Here is a 19389-nt window from a genome sequence, read left to right as displayed (position 1 = left end):
ACCAAACTGACCCCTTGACCCCAGGAAGCTTTCCCCCAACTCGCCCGAGCTTTTCTGTGCCTCTAGCCACCCCTCGACCACTTCCTGAAACCCCTCCGCCACGGCCTCCTCGTCGTCGGCGAACCCCTGCCTCCCCGTTGTTGTTTCGACCACGAGCAGGTAGGCGATGGTCAGGCAGACCCATTCCCATGTTCCTTAGGGCATGAGCGTGTCGGCAACCTCGTTGGCGTCCTCCTCCTCCTCTCTGGCCGGAGGTAGGAGACAACCCCGACAGGTGTGCCCCACCAGTCGATGGCCCAGCCTCCACCCCCGCGCTGGCCTCAGCCACTCACCGCAGGGCCCCGCACGTCAGGTTCAAACCTGATGACGCGCGCGCGTGGGCAGGCCGTCGGCTGGCCATGGGCTGGCCCAGCTCTGGGCCGAGCCAGGCCAGGAGCTGGTCTGCTTTCTTTTTCTAATATTTTTATAAAAACATTTAACCAGTGTAAAAATATAATCCTTCCACTGTTATTTTTCTAAAAATGTGTAGTAGTTTGGGCCTTGCCCATCACATCATTCTCCTAATGATGTGATCCCGTTATCAAGTGACACCACTTGTCTATGGTGAAACCTTAACCATGTTTGATAAACAACCTAGTCAACTAGAGGCTTACTGGGGACAATATTTTGTCTATGTATGCACACATGTATTTGTGTTTCCATTCAATAGAATTATAGCATGGATAATAAACGATTATCTTGAATCAGAAAATATAATAATAACTATTTTATTATTTCCTCTAGGGCATATTTCCAACAGTAAGCACACCACCTCCATTAAGGAACTCGAAACCCTCGTTACCGATGAAAAGGAGAAAAGTGAAATCCATGGGTAGAAAGTCGTGTATGAGGGAGCACATAATGACAAATTGTGTTTACAAATAGGTGCATGCACTAATAAGCATACTAAAGAACTTGCCTCATTGAAAAAGACTAAAAGCTCTTATAAAGTGTTAAAATGAAAAGTTTAAGCTGGAAGAGTCTCATGCCACTCTTTCTAAGGATTGTGAGCTCTTACATTTGTCTCTCAAGACAAAGGAACAGGAGCTCGACATTCTTACAAAGAAGTTTGACGAACTCAAGCTTACATATCTTAACACTCTTGGCAAAGTTTACTCCTCTGCTATTATAAATGTTGATGCTTGTGATACTAACCCAAGTGGTGACCTAGTTAGTGTACTTGAGGAGAACTAGTTGCTAAAGGCTGAAATTGAAAAAGGGCCGATGTTATGTGCCGAAGGACAAAAGAACCTCAATGAAATATTGATTCAACACAAGGAGGTAGTGGCTAAGGAAGGGCTTGCATTTGATCCAAGCATAAGCAAGAATACAAGGACGACACATAAGTCCACAACTCCTCCCAAGGAGATATTTGTGCGAGAAGGGCACAAGGAAAATGGATTGGAAAACGTCAGGGAGGTTGTTAGTAGGAAAGCCACAAGGGGACAGCCTACTCCCAACAAGCCAAAAGAATGTATGCCTCCATCATATGTGCTCCGTAAGGCAAAAGATGGGGATGTCTATGCTCAATTTGTTGGGCCTTGAAATGCTTTTCGTTTCTATGCAATTTGGGTTCCTAAGACTATTATTACTAACATGAGAGGTCGCATTGTAATATGGGTGCCTCTAACCAAGACTTGAAATGTGTGTAGGTTGCCTTGTCCAGTGTAGTCACATGGGTGATTGATAGCGGATGCACCAATCATATCACTGGCAATGGCACATTTCTCATGGACTTCATGGAAGCAATTCGACCATTTATGAGCATTATCTTTGGTGGAGGGTCTAAAGGACATGTACTTGGTTTGGGCAAGGTAGCTATCACAAATGACATGTCACTTGCAAATTTCATGCTTGTCCAATGCCTTAAATATCATTTACTTTATGTTCTTCAATTGGCCTCTCTTGCCTATGATACACTTTTTCGACTAACGAATGTGAAAGTCTTTAATAGAGATACTCTTGAAGTTTCCTTTGTGGGGGATTTGGACGGACACCTTTACACGGTTGATTTATCGAAAGAGAGCACATTCCATGCAACTTGACGCATGGCCAAGGCTGACAAGGGATGGCTATGGCATCGCCCCCTAGCCCATGTCGGTATGATAAATCTTCAAGATCTCTTAAAGGGTGAACACATCCTTGGACTACCAATGTATCGTTTGAGAAAGATCGTGTGTGCAGTGCACGCATAGCCGGGAAGCAACATCAATCAAAGCATCCCCCAAGAATATAGTATCAACTTCAAGACCTTTGGAGCTCCTTCATGTGGATCTCTTTGGGCCTCCTTCATGGGAAAGTCTTGGTGGGAAGAAGTATGGGTTCTTCATTGTTGATAATTACTCAAGATACACATGGTTGTTCTTTATTAAATCCAAGGATGAGACAAAGATCACTTTCATTGATTTTGCCAAGCAAGTTCAAGGAAAGTTTGACAAAGAAATCTTGGCAATAAGAAGTGACAATGGATACAAATTCACGAACTACACCTTGGAAGAGTTCCTTAGTGATAAAGGAATTGAGCATCAATACTCCGCACCATATACCCCACAACATAATGGCGGTAGCCGAAAGGAAGAACCACACTCTTGTGGAGATGGCAAGATCCATTTTGGATGAGTACAAGTATCCCCATCTCTTTTGGGCAGAAGCCGTAAACACGACATGCCATGCATACAATCTTCTCTTCCTCCGCAAGATCTTGGAGAAGACCGCATCTGATCTCATAACCGAAAACAAGCCAAATATCAAGTTTTTCCGGGTATTTTGTTGCAAATGCTTCATTCTAAACAAGTCAAAGCACATATGCTCCCTTGGTGATTTTGATAATTCATGACAACATACATTGTCTCTTGGACTAAGACTTTTACCTAGATATTTCAGGATTAGTCCATGAAGAGCTGTGGCTTAAGGTTTATGTGGAGATGCCCCTAGATGTAGGAATGGAATAATATTGGCTCAAGCTTCAATCTAGTAGACTCTTCATTTTATATTTGTGAGAAATCACTTTTAAGTCCATAGGAAAGCCAATACTGTTAAAAGGGGACGAGGTAGTAAAATGAATTGATTGCTCAAAATGCTCAAAATTAGCCACCAAAACACTCAGTCATTTCCCCCCACATATCCACTTTGTCAAGATCCACATGCACAAATTCGGTGTCACCAACATCCCCATATCGGACCCACCGAGTTTGACTTCACACAGAACCCTAGCCATTCCCACCTAATCGGTGCAACCGAAACCAAGTCGGTGCTACTGAGTTCAGTGTGACCGACATTCTGTTGCCAAGATACACAAAATCGGAATTTCCGAGTTTGAGTATCGATGCCACCGAGTTTGGCCATCTGACCGTTAGTCACCTTTTCGGTGCCACCGAGTTTCATATATCGGTCTCACCGAGATTCAAAAGTTCACACCTTTGTGCTAATTGGTACCACCAAGTTGTCCACTTCGGTGTCACCGAGTTTGCTCTTTTGTGTGTAACGGTTGGATTTTGGCTGCGGCCTATATACACCCCTTCACCCACCTTTCATTCATGGGAGAAGCACTCAGAACACACACTTCATTTCCAAATCCATTTTCTGAGAGAGAACCACTTACTCATGTGTTGAGACCAAGATATTCCAATCCAATCATTTGAAACCTGATCTCTAGCCTCCTCAAACTGCTTTCCACCAAATCAACCTCTCCTACCCATGCATATTCTGTGTGAGAGAGATTTATTGTTGAGGAGACTATCTTTAGAAGCACCAGATCAAGGAGTTCATTGATCTACCCCGTTTATTACCTTTTGGAGGGTGGTACCTCCTATATTGGTTAGGTGTCGCTTGGGAGCCTCCTACTTCGTGTTGTGGTGTTGAACCAAGATGTTTGTAATGGCAAGGAGATTGCCTACTTCGTGAAGATCTACCATGAGTAAGGCTAGTCCTCTGTGGATGGAAGCCGTGGTGGGATAGACAGGGCTGATTCTTTGTGGACCCTCCGTGGACTCTTGTAGCCATTACCCTATGTGGTTTGAAATCTCCACTAACATGGACGTACAATAGAGCCACCTATCGGAACCATGCCAAAAATCGTTGTGTCAACCTCATGCGTTTGATCTCACCTTACTCCTCTACTTTACACTTGCATGTTTTATATTCCGTTGCTATACTCTTAGAACTGCTCGTGTAGGGTGCCTAAACTTGTTACAACTGCTAGATTTTTGTCTTCCTCGAAATTATGTTAGGCTAGAAATTTTATCTTGACAAGTAGTCTATTCACCCTCCCTCTAGAAACATCTTCTGTTGATCCCTCAACAAGAGAGAACAGTTAGGAAAATTTCAATCTGAAACAACCGAACGAATATTTGTTGGTTATGGATCAAACTCTCATGCCTATAGGATCTACAAAAAATCCACCGGATGCATTGTAGAAACTTGTGACATGGTGTTTGATGAATTTAATGGCTCCCATGGGGAGTAAGTTGATCTAAGTGCTACAGGTGAATAAGATCCTTCGCAAGACATCTTGACCATGCATGTAGGTGCTCTCCTTCCAATGGAACATGATCCTTGTGAAGCTGAAGATGAGGACACAAGCACCACTCATGCTCAACCAACTACTACACCTTCATCACCACAAGATCTCATCCCTAAAGTGGAGTTCATAATTCAAGAAAAAGAAGATGTTAACCATAAGTACAAGAACAAGAACATGTTCATCAAGAACAAGAACAAGTCCATCTTCAAGTACAAGACCAAGAACATGCACATGTCGATGTTGACGAACCTTCTGATGATGATGAACCTCACCAAATGATGCATGAAGATTAATATCTTCCTCCACATATTATAGATCCTTATGTTGAAGATGTTGGTGATGGGAACAAGGTTGAACCTCATGACCTTAACCTCCATCATGCCTTGTGTGGTCGGTCGTTTTGACGTTGACCAAATTCTCAACAAGATATCGGAGGGTAGAGTCACTCGTAAACAATTGACAAACTTTTGTGCTCACTTTTCATTTGTCTCTAGTGTTCTGCCGCTCTCAAGGCACAAGATGTATTGACGGACCACGACTGACTTATTGCTATGCAAGAAGAGTTGAACATCTTCGAGCGCAACAAAGTGTGGTCTTTAGTCAAAAGGTCAACCAAGGAGCACAATGTCATTGGAAGAAAATGTATCTTCAAGAACAAACAAGATGAAAATGGCATAATCATAAAAAATAAGGCAAGGTTAGTGGCACAAGGATACTTACAAGTTGAAGGTTTGGACTTTGATGAGACCTTTTCCCCTTTGCCCGTCTTGAATCAATTCACATTTTACTTGCTTATGCTGCTTTCAATGGTTTTACTCTATACCAAATGGACGTGAATAGTTCTTTTATTAATGGTCCTCTACAAGAAGAAATGTATGTAGCACACCTGGTATTATTAACCCCGACCACAAAGACTATGTGTACAAACTTCACAAGGCCTTATATGGCCTCAAACAATCACCTCGTGCTTGGTATGATCATCTTAAGAAGTTTCTACTCGATGATGGTTTTGTGAGAGGGGTTATTGACCCTACTCACTTCACTAATAGGGAAAAGGTGATCTTATTTTATGCCAAATTTACGTAGATGATATCATTTTTGGTTCCGCTAGCATCCATTTATGCAAGAAGTTCGTGGAATCCATGACAAAGACCTTTGAGATGTCACTTAATGCAGACTTGAAGTTCTTTCTCGGTTTTCAAATTCAAAAATGTCAAGAAGGAATTTTCTTGTCTCAAACTAAGTATCTCAAGGCCATTCTTGCAAAGTTCAGAATGACAAACGCCAGTCCATGCAAGGTGCCCATGCCAACAACAACTGCTCTTAACGAAGACACAAACGGTACTCCATTTGATCCGTCTCTTTACCGCTCTATGATTGGTTCATTGCTTTATCTTTGTGCATATTGACCAGACATAATGTTAAGTATAGGCATTTGTGCAAGATTTCAAGCTTCCCCTAGGGAAAGTTATCATAAGGCGGTTAAGCATATTCTAAGATACCTTGTTCACACCCCAAAGTTGGGTCTATGGTACCCCAAGGATGCCAAGTTTGATCTCATTGGGTACACGGATGCGGATTGGGCCGGAGACAAGGTGGGAAGGAAGTCCACCTCCGGGGCCTGTCAATTTCTTGGACACTCCTTGGTAAGTTGGTCCTCGAACAAGCAAAATTGTGTCTCTCTATCCACAATTGAAGCCGAATATATTGCAACTGCAAGTTGTACAACACAATTGCTATGGATGAGGCAAACTTTGAAGGACTATGGTATAACTTATAGACATGTGCCTCTATTATGCGATAATGAAAGTGCCATCAAGATTGCTGAAAACCCTAGTGATCACTATCACACAAAGCACATTGACATTCGGTATTACTTCTTAAGAGACCATGTGCAAAAGGGTGACATTGACATTGCTCATGTTGGCACGGATATGCAACTTGCTGACATTTTCACCAAACTACTAGATGAATGTAGGTTTTGTCAACTTAGGCATGAACTTGGTATCTTGGATCTTGATAGCATTATGCGTAAGTTTGCACACATTCATACATTTACTTCATGTCTTGTCTAGATATAGGCATTTATCTAGGGGGAGACACTCAATTCACGAGTTAACTCACCCTATCTGGTGCATAAATAAACCAAACACTCTCAAAGTTACAATGATCACTTTTGTGACTTGGTACTTTAAATGACAGAGTTGTGCCAATGGGCTCAAGGTTCATATCTTTGCCGTCTCATGCCATATTCTCTTAAACATGGTGGCCATGCCACCTCTCCAATGAGCAATGTTAGAGCAACTCAGTTATCACATACAAGGTCATCATTATTTGGTTTAGTCCTGTTTATCAACTCAGTTTTACAAGAAGACGACCACGGGACCCTCTTGTGGTACCACATCTCCATTCCTCCTATGTTTTTCAATCCTATGTAGTTGCTTGTACATCTAGGGCTTCATATTCATCGTATGGCCTTATAATATCCGTGCTCGCAGTTGCGCGTCACCAGGCCTCAATGGACTCTGGGGATTCTACTTGTCCTCTCAAGAAGGTGTGAGGTCATGCATGTCCCTCCTATGTGGGTCTAGATGACCCAGATTCTGAGGTTGATCTTGAGGACGAGGAACTAGTGCCCGTTTGTTCTAAGACAAAATCAAAGAAGAAGATGGCATCCACTGGTTCAAGTTCTCAGTGTGGTTCAATTGCAGGTTTGGTTCTGTCCATGGCCAACCCCTCCAACCATGGTTGTCGTCCTATTGATTTTCATCTCGTCGATCCCACAGAGTATTCTGCATTAAGGAGAGATGTCAATCAATATGCGGCCCCTGTAATTTCTACCGATCCTCGTTTTCGTACATTAGTTCGGGAAGACATCTATCAGACCATGATTTCTCACCTAGGGTTCTCTCCCCAACATCATGTCGATTTGCAAACATCGAGGCAAACCCTTCCAAGTTTGAAGGTGTTCTGGAGAAGATTGATGGCACTGCGTCATTGTGACTTGAATGAGGCTGTCATTAGACAATTCTATGCCACCTGTTTCTTCCATCTAGATCGCTCCATCACTTTGATGACTCATCACTCTCAGTTTACTATCACCTTCGAGGAGTTTGCTGCTACTTTGAGGATGCTAAGCTCTAAGGCTCATCTATATGTGATACATGCGATCAATTCAAAGTTTGAAGCCATGCCGATTAGTGTGTGTGGGTGTTTTATCATGCCCCCTCCTCAAATGACCATGGTGCAGAAATGGAAGGAGGTAAATGATATCTCTATATTTTGTCCCAAATACATGTGGCTTTTGTAGTGTGTCCTTAACTCCATTGCTCCCAAGAAAGGGGATCGTGGAATGGTTCAGGCCTACAACATTGACTTAATGTATTATTCTTGGAAGGCTCCCAACCGCCCCATTGACATGGCCGACTTCCTGTGGCACAAGATTCACTTGGCCTGATTTCACAAGCTTTGGACCTTCCCCATGCTCCCTTCATTCAGACATTTATTGACTCTATTTACACATGTCCCATCGCCAAGACGTCTATTCACACCATGTGGACTCACTCTTCGAGGGATAAGGCTCCTGTTCCTCCAAGTGCCGAGACAACTTTTCGCCTCACCAAACCATTTATGAAGCCTTTTCATTGTCTGCCTTACTTTATTGGGAAGTCCCATAAATCAATCTTTGACACATGCCACTTCACCGGCACTCACGTTAGTACTGTGGAGGTTCGTCGCATCTTTGAGGCGAACGCACATAGGGCTCGCCTCTGTGCGAGCCCTGGGAGTCCTGTTGATCCCGATGAGCCTCTTCCCGAGCTGTTTCCTCTTCCGATTGTCGATTATCCTTCTGCATCAGATTTTCCCAAGTTCCCCCTAGACGCCGCTGACTCGAGTGATGGTGACGGTGATGATGATGCTAAGTGATCTACTGTGGTCCTTCTGTCATTTCCCTTTTTGGTACCTATTGCCAAGGGGGGATGCATATCTTAGGCTGTGTTGTTATGTTATTTTGTTCTCAGTGCTCTTGTCGTGGTACTTTTTAATATATTTGATGTTCGCTGAGCACTGGTATATGTGTCTTAGTGATGTATTAAACATATGTGTAATGGACGTATAGTACTGTCTTATGCCACCTTGTAAGGTTTGAAGTATGGATCTGTTATCATTTCATTTGATGTTTATGCTTGGATTTGTTTAATTGTGACTAAGGGAATCCAGTATATGTGTGCAACATTCTCTCGTCTCACTATTCTTTCTACACACATTGAGGGAGAGCTCTACTTCAACTCATACTGAACCACTCTTCTAAAATATACAAACATATATCTTGTGCTTTTGAGCTATATGTATTTTGTCATCAACTACCAAAAAGGGGGAGACTGAAAGTGCAATCTTGCCCTTAAGATTATTTTGATGTCGATGACAAACTACATATAGGGGACTAATTATGTTTGCTCATTATATACACAGGTTATTAGTTTCCCTATCATCACTTTGTAGGATCATGGACACAACATACGAGATATGACTCAAGCAAAAAAGGAACATTTGGTTCTTTTATATATTTCTTAAGTAATAGGGATTCCGCAGTATTAAGAGGGGATCCAAGTGCTATGTTTAAGATTTTCTCAAAGTATCATCATTTGGTCATCATCTCCTAGCATATGTTGTGTCACTAAATGATCCACAATGACCAAATATCCCTCGGAAAACTACTTATCCAGAACCTACATGACCTACATTTCAAATACTTGTAGCTAGCTGGATCGTCCGGATCATACCCGGATCATCAAGATAAGTGCTAACCGAATACCAAAAACACCTCTAGCCTAGACGGATCATCCAGACTAGGTCTTTGATCGTCCAAACAAAGCCCGGATTGTTCGGATCCAGTCTCGGATCAACCAGATAAATGCCAACCGAATACGAAAATAGTTCTAGTGTAGCGAGATCATTCGGACGGTCGTGTGGTGCATCCGAGCATCACCTAGATCATCTGGACGTGCTCCCGGATCATCCAGGCACCTTGCGTCACTACTTTCTGGCATTTCTTCTGTGATACCGAATCATCCGGACCCTGTTCCAGATCATCCGAGCAGGTTAATTCCCGGGCAAACAACTCTATCTGTTGGAAGTATATAAAGCCCCTTAACCTTCGGGATTCTGCTCACCACTACACTCAAACACACCCAAAGAACACAAGTGCTCCCTCTCTCTTGCTCCCCCATGAAATATTAGATCCCGAGTCGATCTTTGTGAGTTTGAGAGAGTTGTCCAATCAAAAGAAAGATCCGCTACTTTCACTCCTCGTGACCAAAGCATATCTTGATTTGAGAAAGTCTTGAGCTTTTCCATTTGGATCTTGTTACTCTCGGAGGTTGGAGACTCCTAGGCAGTAGGAGTACTCCGACGAGGAATCATTCATTGTGATTACCCCCGGAAAGTTTGTGAGGGTTTGGAGACCACCCCAATGTCTACCACTAGTGGTTGAGAAACACCTTCGTGGTGTTGTCTCAAGGAGAGAATAGGATGAACCTTCATGGCGTTGGTGTGCCTTCATGGTAACATCTACCTCTCTAAATGGTGGCATAGCTTCCCTCCAAGGAAATGAACATCCTCATACATCCTCGTCTCTCGAAGTTGCGGTTATTCCTAATCCTAACTCCCGACTTGTGGTTACTTGTCCTTGTGGACTGACTTGTATTATTTGTGCTTGCCTATCTTATTACTTGTTGCTTTTAAGTAGTACACATTGCACAACTATCGCCTTAGCAATTGTTAGGCTAATTTTCATATCCCACAATATTCCTTAAAATTGCTAAGTAACAATTAAAATTTGTAATTGTACCTATTCACCCCCTATAGGTCAATCTAGATCCTTTTCAACATTTTTATTGAGTTCCACCTTACTTGTATTATTACTAACACCCCGTAGCACTAAGACAATGACTGCGTATAGCGTAACCAAGTGAAGGTGTATGGAGAAATTTTAATATTACATTAGTCACATGACATTTATCATTTTTTATATTTGTGCCTTACATGGTATTAAAAACTCCATGTAGCGTCATTTAATTGGTGCCCATGTGTAGTATAACCGAAGTAAAGTGAGTTTGTGATAGACATTTGTGATGATGCTAATAGTTTAGGCTCGTACAACATTGTAGCATTTTATAGATATCTTTTATATGATTTTGGCCAGAAATTTTTGGCTTTAACATTTTTTTAGATTTATTTTACTTGTATTACGTCTAACACCGCATGACCCTAACACTAGTAGAAAATATACCTTTTGTCCAGAGCTTTAGTCCTGGTTGGGTCCCGGTTCCAACGGCTAGGAGCACCCGGGGGGTATGGCCAGGAGTAGTCCCGGTTCAAATGGGACCTCTAGTCTCGGTTGGTGATACCAACCGGGACTAAATGGGTTGCGCCAGGCTAGGCCCCCTGCGAGCCCCTTTAATCCCGGTTGGTATTGCCAACTTGGAGTAAGATAGACCTTTTTCCCGGTTGGTATATCCAATCGGGACTAAAATCTTCCCTATATAAAGCTCTGCTTCTTCCAGCCCGAGTCCGAGCTTTCTTTCCTCTGTGTTTCCTTCCCCAAGCTCAAGTTGATGCTCCATTTTTGCCAGATTTCTCAAGATCGACGACACCCCATCTATCCAAGGGTTCTAAAAGGTTAGCAACTTCATCCTTTCATCTCTCATTGCTAGTTTAGCTCATTTCATGATCAATAAGTATAGTTTTATTTGAGAGTAATTATGTGAGAGTTTTATTTGATTTATATGAAATTTGAGCTCAAATTAACTTATTAGTTTGCACATGTGTAGGTGTGATTTTCTTAATGCCTTCCCGTCCCCATCCTCGTCGTCGTCGATCGCCCGCATCGTCCCGTAGCCGGCACCACCTTAGTGAGACTCTTGTTCTTATCCTTTTTGTAAAAAAATCTAATTTGTATGATCTCTGTACTTACTTCTATAGTTTTCTTACTTGTATGATTGTTATATATATTCTGCACACACTTCCCAACTGCACGCTCAGCGTTAGTGCAGTGCGCTCAACGTTAGTGCAGCGCATCCTTATCAAACGAAACACTACAATGTCAGCAGAAAAAACTACATGCGCTTTTACGACACCGTTTTGGCTTTATTTTTAAACTGTTTATCAGAATGAGGTGCATAATATACCGTTGGATTGCTACGGAAAATCCCCAACTCCGTAATGTTGAACATTATTCACGATTCATCACGGTTTGAGAGAAGATTCAAAAATGGTGGGCGCATGACGGGCTGCAGCGAGCATATTTTTGCGATTTTTTCTAAATCGCTCGTCAGAATGAAGCAAATGATATGACGTTGGAAATATATTGTTGATCTGCATCTTTTCGTGTATATTAATCTCTCTAACTCCTTACGGTTTGAGAGTAATTTCAAATTTACTAAAAACGGAATTATGTTTTTCAATTTTTTCGATTTTTTCGGTACGTTTCTTACTGCAGTTTTTCAACCGTTCGTCGAAACGAGGAGTATGATACGACATTGAAAATATGTGTAATAGGCAGAACTTTCATATGTTGGTCATTTGTTTTGATTCCTCACGGTTTTAAACAAATTTTGAAAACGGTACCGTAGTCTACAAGTTGCGACGAGCGTATTTTCATAAACTGTTACAAACCGCTTGTCAGAATGATGCAATTGATATGTCGTTGGAAAGGTGTCGACGAGAAGCATCTTTTTCATGTAGAACACTCTCTCTAATTCGTGATGGTTTAAGAGCAGTTTTGAAATTACCGAAAGGCGAACACTGTTTTTTTGCGACAACCAAATCAACGCGTGAACGACATCTGATAGAAGAGCACACAACTTTTTGATGGGAAACTGCACTACATCCGACAGACAAGTGCACTTCATGAGTTTTCTTTTGTTTGGACGTGATTTTTTCAAGACGACTAAGCGGAGTGCACTTCACATCGGAGGTAAGTGAACCTCAACACTATCGAGAAGTGAGCTGTAATTTTTTTGTCGTTTCCGTAACAATTTATTGCACGAGATGAACAACATTCGACGACCGAACGCACCGCTTTAGATAAAAAATTAGTTTTCTTTTGACCACGCTACAGGAAAAATAATTAAGATGAGGAAGTTGACCATGCTTCACGTCAGTCATAAGTGCACCGCATGGACTAAGCGAGTGGACTGCACACGATTTTTATCTTTTCTCTTTTTTGCTATGAGACGAAGTGACCGCATGGTTGAGGAAAATGAGCCACAACACAATTCAAGATAAAGTGCTTCCGTAAACAAAATCATTATTTTTTGTGTCCTTTTTCTAACTTTCTCTACACCACTTTTCTCCCTATGAAAGTGAACGTCACGAAATTGAACCAGTGCATAATACAAGTGAACCACATAAAAAAAGAAAGTGTACTCCTTATGTTTTTATTAAACAGAAGTAAACCACCATTTTTTGTCAAAAACGAGAGAAAACAGTGGACTTCGTGGTACCCATGAACTATATGATTCATCAACTAGCAAACCATGATCCACATTTTTGTAATCTCATCCGATTTGGGTCGTACACTTATTCTCTTTGGTTGTTTCTTTTTGTCTCCCTCCTGCAAAAAGGAAGTACACTGAATCACAACAGCTGACAACAATGAACTGCACTGTATATTTGAATTTTCCATCCACAAGACAAACACCCAAAAATAGTGAACTGCAATCCATATTTTGATGGCTGATTTTCCATCTAGGCACTCGAGCATCTCGGTGTCCAAGCACCTGCAGTGCACCGACGAAGCTTCTGTGAACCTACCCTTTTGTTATGTGCTCGTTGATTCGATCTTGTAGAGGAGAGAGCAATTACATGCGTGCGGACCTATAGCTCGTCAGTACAAGCATGAATGAGTTTTCAATCCTCTGTTGCGACTATGAGAGCGCCCCCAGGGATACGACCGGAGGAGGAGGTATATGCCGTAGGTGGAGGTGGTTATCTTCCTCCTGTAGCCGCCACTCAGGGAGGTGGCAGCCACTCAGACACCCCCAGGGTTGGACGGATCTGGTTTGTCGGAGCAGCAATGGTGGTCACTGGAGCAGATCCCCCCGTTGTTCGTCATGGAGGAGGCCACGGGGTGTAGAGGGAGCCCCTCCCTCGTCTGGATTTGGTGAGGGGAACCATCTTCGGTGACGGGGGAGGAGGAGGTGCTGTGCGTCCTCGGGGTAAGCGGTGAAGTCCTTGCCCGGAGCTCCCTGAGCATCTCCGGCGGCAGCGCCTCGTGTGGCGTGGTGCCGCCGGCGTCGTCAACTAGCATCTTGGTGGAGAAGCAGTGGGGGAACTTCACATGGGAGCTCCGGTCATGGTCAGAGGGGGCGGTGGCAGGCGAATCTCGTGGCTGAGGCCAGGTCGGGGGTAGGTGGCGGCTGGATACGGTGGTTAAGGCCTCATTGGGGGCCGGTGGAGGCGGAGGGATCAGGGAGGAAGAAGGTAGATGGGGTGGGGGAGGACGAAGGTGGGTTTCGTGTAGGGTGGGTGGGTGCAAGGATGGAGTGGAGGAAGGCAGCGACGTGGCGGCCAGATCCAATGATGGAAGGAGGGTCCGACAATGCAGGGGATGGATGTTGAGGGCCACCGGCAGGGTGGAGATGGAGGGATTGGGAGTGGATGGAGTGGCATGGGGTGGGAGGTGGAGGTCGTGTGCCACAATAGGATAAGGTGGGTGGGATTTTTATTTCGCGTAGTTCGGTCCGATCTCTAGCGTGGTTAGTGTGTAGCTATGATTCGGGTGAGAGGTGTTTGCAGAATAATTGAAATCGTTAGCAGGATAAGACTCTTAAGGGTGTTTGTAGCATAGACCCACCATATATATATATATATATATATATATATATATATATATATATATATATATATATATATATATATATATATATAGTGCCATGGTTTTGATATATGTCCCTGTCGGCCCTCGTTCCATTTATGATTCGAAATGGTATATTATCTTTTATAACTATTTATTTCAGTTCATGTTTATGAAAATTATGCCCATCAAGTTGATATAGATATTTTTATCCAGGAGGTATGTGAACCAAAAGTTGCAACCGACCCTCTTGTCGAGAAGTTAAATTTAGTTGAAAAATAAAATGATTATTTGAAAGAAAAAATGAAAAGAATTGAAGAAGAGAAGATGAAATTGGACTATGTCATCGATGATCACAAGATCAAGATTGATGCAATGCGCTTGAAGATTATAAAGATTAGAAAACATGCCATTAATAAAGAGGCTTGGTATCATGATGTTGTTGGACCAATTATTACCTTAATTGCGATTTTGATCGCATTTGTTGTTGCATTTAGATGCTTTAGATAGTTGTATGTTGTTTTATGAGAAGTATGTATGTACTTTATGTATATATATTTGCTGCAATAACATTCGGTCACTACTCTACTTTGGTTTGAATGTGATGAACTTGTATTAATTTGGTCACTTCGATGTTGTGTAATGAAGATGAGTTGTCAATGGATGTAGGATGGCCGATGCTCTCCTGAGTTCACTAATGGCCTGCATAATTTTATGCGTGTGGCTTAGGCAAACACGAGGAATGGTTTTATGTGTTGTCCGTGTGGTGTTTGTAAGAATAATAAGGATTACTCTACCACAAAAGTCCTTCACAGCCACCTACTTCTGTCCAGTTTCATGTCCGGCTATAACTGTTGGACCAAACATGAAGAAAAAGGGGTTATAATGGAAGACAATGAAGAAGAGGAGGATGATGACAACTATCCTAGGTTCCCTGAATACGATGGTACTACAATAGGGGAAGCTGAAGAAGAGGCATTAGATGAGCGAGCTGTTGATCTTCGTCGGGCCATTGTTGATGCACAGAGAAACTACAAAAGTGAAAAGGAGAGGTTGAAGTTGGAGCACATGTTAAAGGATGACAAAAAAATGTTGTACCCAAATTGTGAAAATGACAAGAAAAAGATGGGTACCACACTGGAATTGTTGCAATGGAAGGCAGAGAATGGTGTATCTGACAAAGGATTTGAAAACTTGGTGAAAATGATTAAGAAGGTGCTTCCAAAGGATAACGAATTGCCCGCCAGTACGTATGAAGCAAAGAAGGTACATATAAAGAACTGCATCCTATACCGTGGTAAGGAGTATGAGAATTTGAATGCATGGCCGGTATGTGATGCATTGCACTATAAGATCAACCGTGATGACCCTGGTGATGTTGAGGGTGAGCGCTCCAGGAAGAGGGTTCCTGCCAGGGTGATGTGGTATACTCCTATAATACCACGATTGAAACATTTGTTCCAAAACAAAGAGCATGCCAAGTTGTTGTGATGGCACAAAGAAGACCGTAAGAAAGATGCGATGTTGAGAGTACCCGCTGATGGGTTGCAGCGGAGAAAAATTGAGAGCGAGTTTCCAGACTTTGTAGTTGACGCAAGGAACTTATGGTTTGATCTAAGTACAAATGGCATGAATCCTTTTGGGGGAGCAAAGATGCAGTCATAGCACCCCGCCTGTGACTATGTATCTATAACCTTCCTCCTTGGTTGTGCATGAAGCGGAAGTTCATTATGATGCCACTGCTCATCCAAGACCCTAAGCAACCCGGTAATGACATTGATGTGTACCTAAGGCCATTAGTTGATGAACTTTTCCAATTGTGGGATAAAAAAGGTGTACGTGCGTGGGATGAGCACAAACAGGACGAATTTGACCTATGAGCGTTGTTGTTTGTAACCATCAATGATTGGCATGCTCTTAGTAACCTTTCAGGACAAACAAATAAGGGATACAATGCATGCGTGCACTGTTTAGATGAGGCTGAAAGTATATATTTGGATAAATGTAAGAAGAATGTGTACCCGAGACATCATCAAATTCTTCTGATCAGGCATCCCTTAAGAAATAAAGGCAAGTATTTCAAAGGTGAGGCGGATCACCGGAGGAAGCCTAGCCACCGTACTGCTGATGATATATTTGATATGATCAAGAATTTAAAAATAATCTTGGGAAAGGGCCCTCGCGGATAATCTATTGTGAATGACACGAACAGACATGCACCCATGTGGAAGAACAAATCTATATTTTGGGAGCTACCCTATTGGAAATTCCTAGAGGTCTGCAATGCAATCAACGTGATGCACGTGAAGAAGAATATTTGCATGAACCTGCTAGGATTCTTGGGCGTGTATGGGAAGACAAAGATACACCGGAGGCACGACAAGACTAGCAACGTATGAATGAAAAAGACGGCATGCATCCAAAGCAGTATCATGGTCCTACCAGCTATGCTCTTACCAAAGAAGAGACGAAAATCTTTTTTGAATGCCTCAGCAGTATGAAGGTCCGGTCTGGTTTCTCTTCGAATATAAAGGGAATAATAAATATGACAGAAAAATTGCAAAACCTAAAGTCTCATGACTACCACGTGATTATGACACAATTACTTCCGGTTGCATTGAGGTGGATTCTACCATAAAATGTTTGAGTACCCATTGTGAATCTATGTGCATTCCTCAATGCAATTTCTCAGAAGGTAATCGATCCAAAAGTCCTACCAAGGATACAGAATAATTTGGTCCAATGTCTTGTCAGTTTCGAGTTGGTATTCCCACCATCCTTCCTCAATATTATGACGGGCGTCCTAGTTCACCTAGTCTAAGAGATTATCATTCTAGGTCCTATATTTCTACACAATGTGCTCCCCCTTGAGAGGTTCATGGGAGTCTTATAGAAATATGTTCATAACCCTAATAGTCCAGAAGGAGGCATCTCCAAGGGCTATGGAATAGAGGAGTTTATTGAGTTTTGTGTTGACTTTATTCCTGACCTTAAGCCGATTGGTGTTCCTCAATCGCGGCATGAGGGGAGACTTAGTGGAAAAGGCACGCTAGGAAATAAAGGAGTAATAAGTATGGACGGGCATTCTTTCACTCAAGCAAACTACACAGTTCTATAAAATTCCACCTTTGTGGCTCATTATATCGAGGAACACAAGGATATTGTACGCTCCAAGTACCCGGAGCAGTCTGATTCCTGGATTAAATGTACACACATGGCGACTTTCGGTGGTTGGTTGCACACACATCTCAAGAATAACACCATTGTTCGATATGAGATGTACTTGTTGGCCAAGTCACCATCTTTGACAATATTGACTTTCCAAGGGTACGAGATAAATGGGAATACATTGTACAAGATAAAAAGAGCACCAAAAAAAACAGTGGTGTTCGCCTTGATGCAAAATACAACAATGGGAAAAAGGACACATATTATGGTCACATATAGGAGATATGAGAACTTGACTATGGACGTTCTTTTAAGGTCCCTTTGTTTTGGTGCAAATGGGTCAATCCGATTGGAGGCGGGGTAAAGGTAGACCCGCAATACGAAAGGACAACAGTGGATCTCAACAATGTTGGGTACACACACGGGCTATTCGTCCTAGCCAATGATGTGGTTCAGGTTTTCTATCTGAAGGACATGTTTACCAAACCGAGAAAAAGAAAAGATAAGGAAGCGAATACATCATATGATGAGCCAAAGCTCCACATAGTTCTTTCAGGGAAAAGAAACATCTTGGGAGTGGAGGACAAGACATACATGTCAAAATATTATAATAAGTTTGATGAAATTACTCCCTTCAAAGTGAACATTGACACAAGCATCCTGTTAAATGATGAAGATTCTCCATGGTTACACGCAATCATAAGCAAGGGACATACACAAAGAAAAAGTCTTATACCCCAATACCCCACTCTGGGATGTGACCGGCTTCACCGTCATCACTTTCTCTCTTGTGAGTTTCTGGACTTATAGCTGGAAAGTCCCACTTTGGACAAAACGTAGGGAATGTTTGTAAGAGTTAGGGTATCCATGTATTTTGGGTGCTACTAGGGGTTACCCTAACACAAGCAAGCAAAAAGATTCACTTTGCTACCCCTTTCCGATGCCAGAATCTTTGTAAGAGCTAGGGCATTTTGGCATTTAAAATACATAATTAATAAGTGTAAAATTAATTACGCAACTTACTATCAAAATGATACTATATAGTTGATAGAAATCTTCAAGATAAATCCATAAAACTTTGAATCAACTCATTTTGTTTATTTTTTGAATTGTTGTGCATTTTACAAGAATTTATTTCAATCTATAAAATAGAATGTGTCAAATAGTTTCTTCAAAATAAAAATTAAAACTGCTCATGTTAACTAACATAAACTAATATAATTTGGCAAAAGTATAGCAAGAAAAACAAAAACTAAAATAATTAAAACAAAGTAAAAAGGTATAAAACAAATAGAGCTAAGCACAATCCGTTTTTGATTAAAACACCTATTTAAAATATCCTAGAAATTCCCATATCGAACATACTCATAAAACACACTAATATTAAACATCAGGAAAAACAATCACTCAAAAATCTATTTTTAATCTAAAGTTATTCACAGACTAGTGATTCGCACAAATTTCAAAGAATTGAAATTTAAACTATTCAAATTTGAAAACTACTAGAACTAACAGAAAGTTTTTTGTTTTTGTGACCTAAAGCAAAAAAGTTCATTCAAAACTCTAAATATTCTAATAGTTGTTCAAAAACTAAAAACAAAAATTGTTCTATTTAGAAAAATAATAAGGAAAGAAAAATCAACCTTTAGTCCCAGCTCGAGCCACGAGCGGAGACTAAAGGTTCATTCTCCCGCGCGGAATTTGGGTTGCCGAATAGAAGGACCTTTAGTCCCAGTTTCTGGTTGGAGCTGGGATGAAAGAACCTTTAGTCCCGGTTGGTGGCTGGAACCAAGACTAAAGG

General features: G+C 41.8%; 1 long non-coding RNA gene across 1 annotated transcript; it reads right to left on the bottom strand.

Annotated features, from left to right (window-relative positions):
* Positions 1-12847: 12847 nt before the first annotated feature.
* Positions 12848-14240, bottom strand: LOC123407537. The gene is made up of 2 exons (XR_006612629.1): positions 13379-14240; positions 12848-13178 (listed from the first exon to the last, which is right to left on the bottom strand). It is a non-coding gene; the product is annotated as an uncharacterized LOC123407537 (long non-coding RNA).
* Positions 14241-19389: the final 5149 nt, after the last annotated feature.

This window comes from Hordeum vulgare, chromosome 7H, assembly GCF_904849725.1.
Source record: "Hordeum vulgare subsp. vulgare chromosome 7H, MorexV3_pseudomolecules_assembly, whole genome shotgun sequence".
NCBI lineage: Eukaryota > Viridiplantae > Streptophyta > Magnoliopsida > Poales > Poaceae > Hordeum > Hordeum vulgare.
This window is presented reverse-complemented; position numbering and strand designations above follow the sequence as displayed.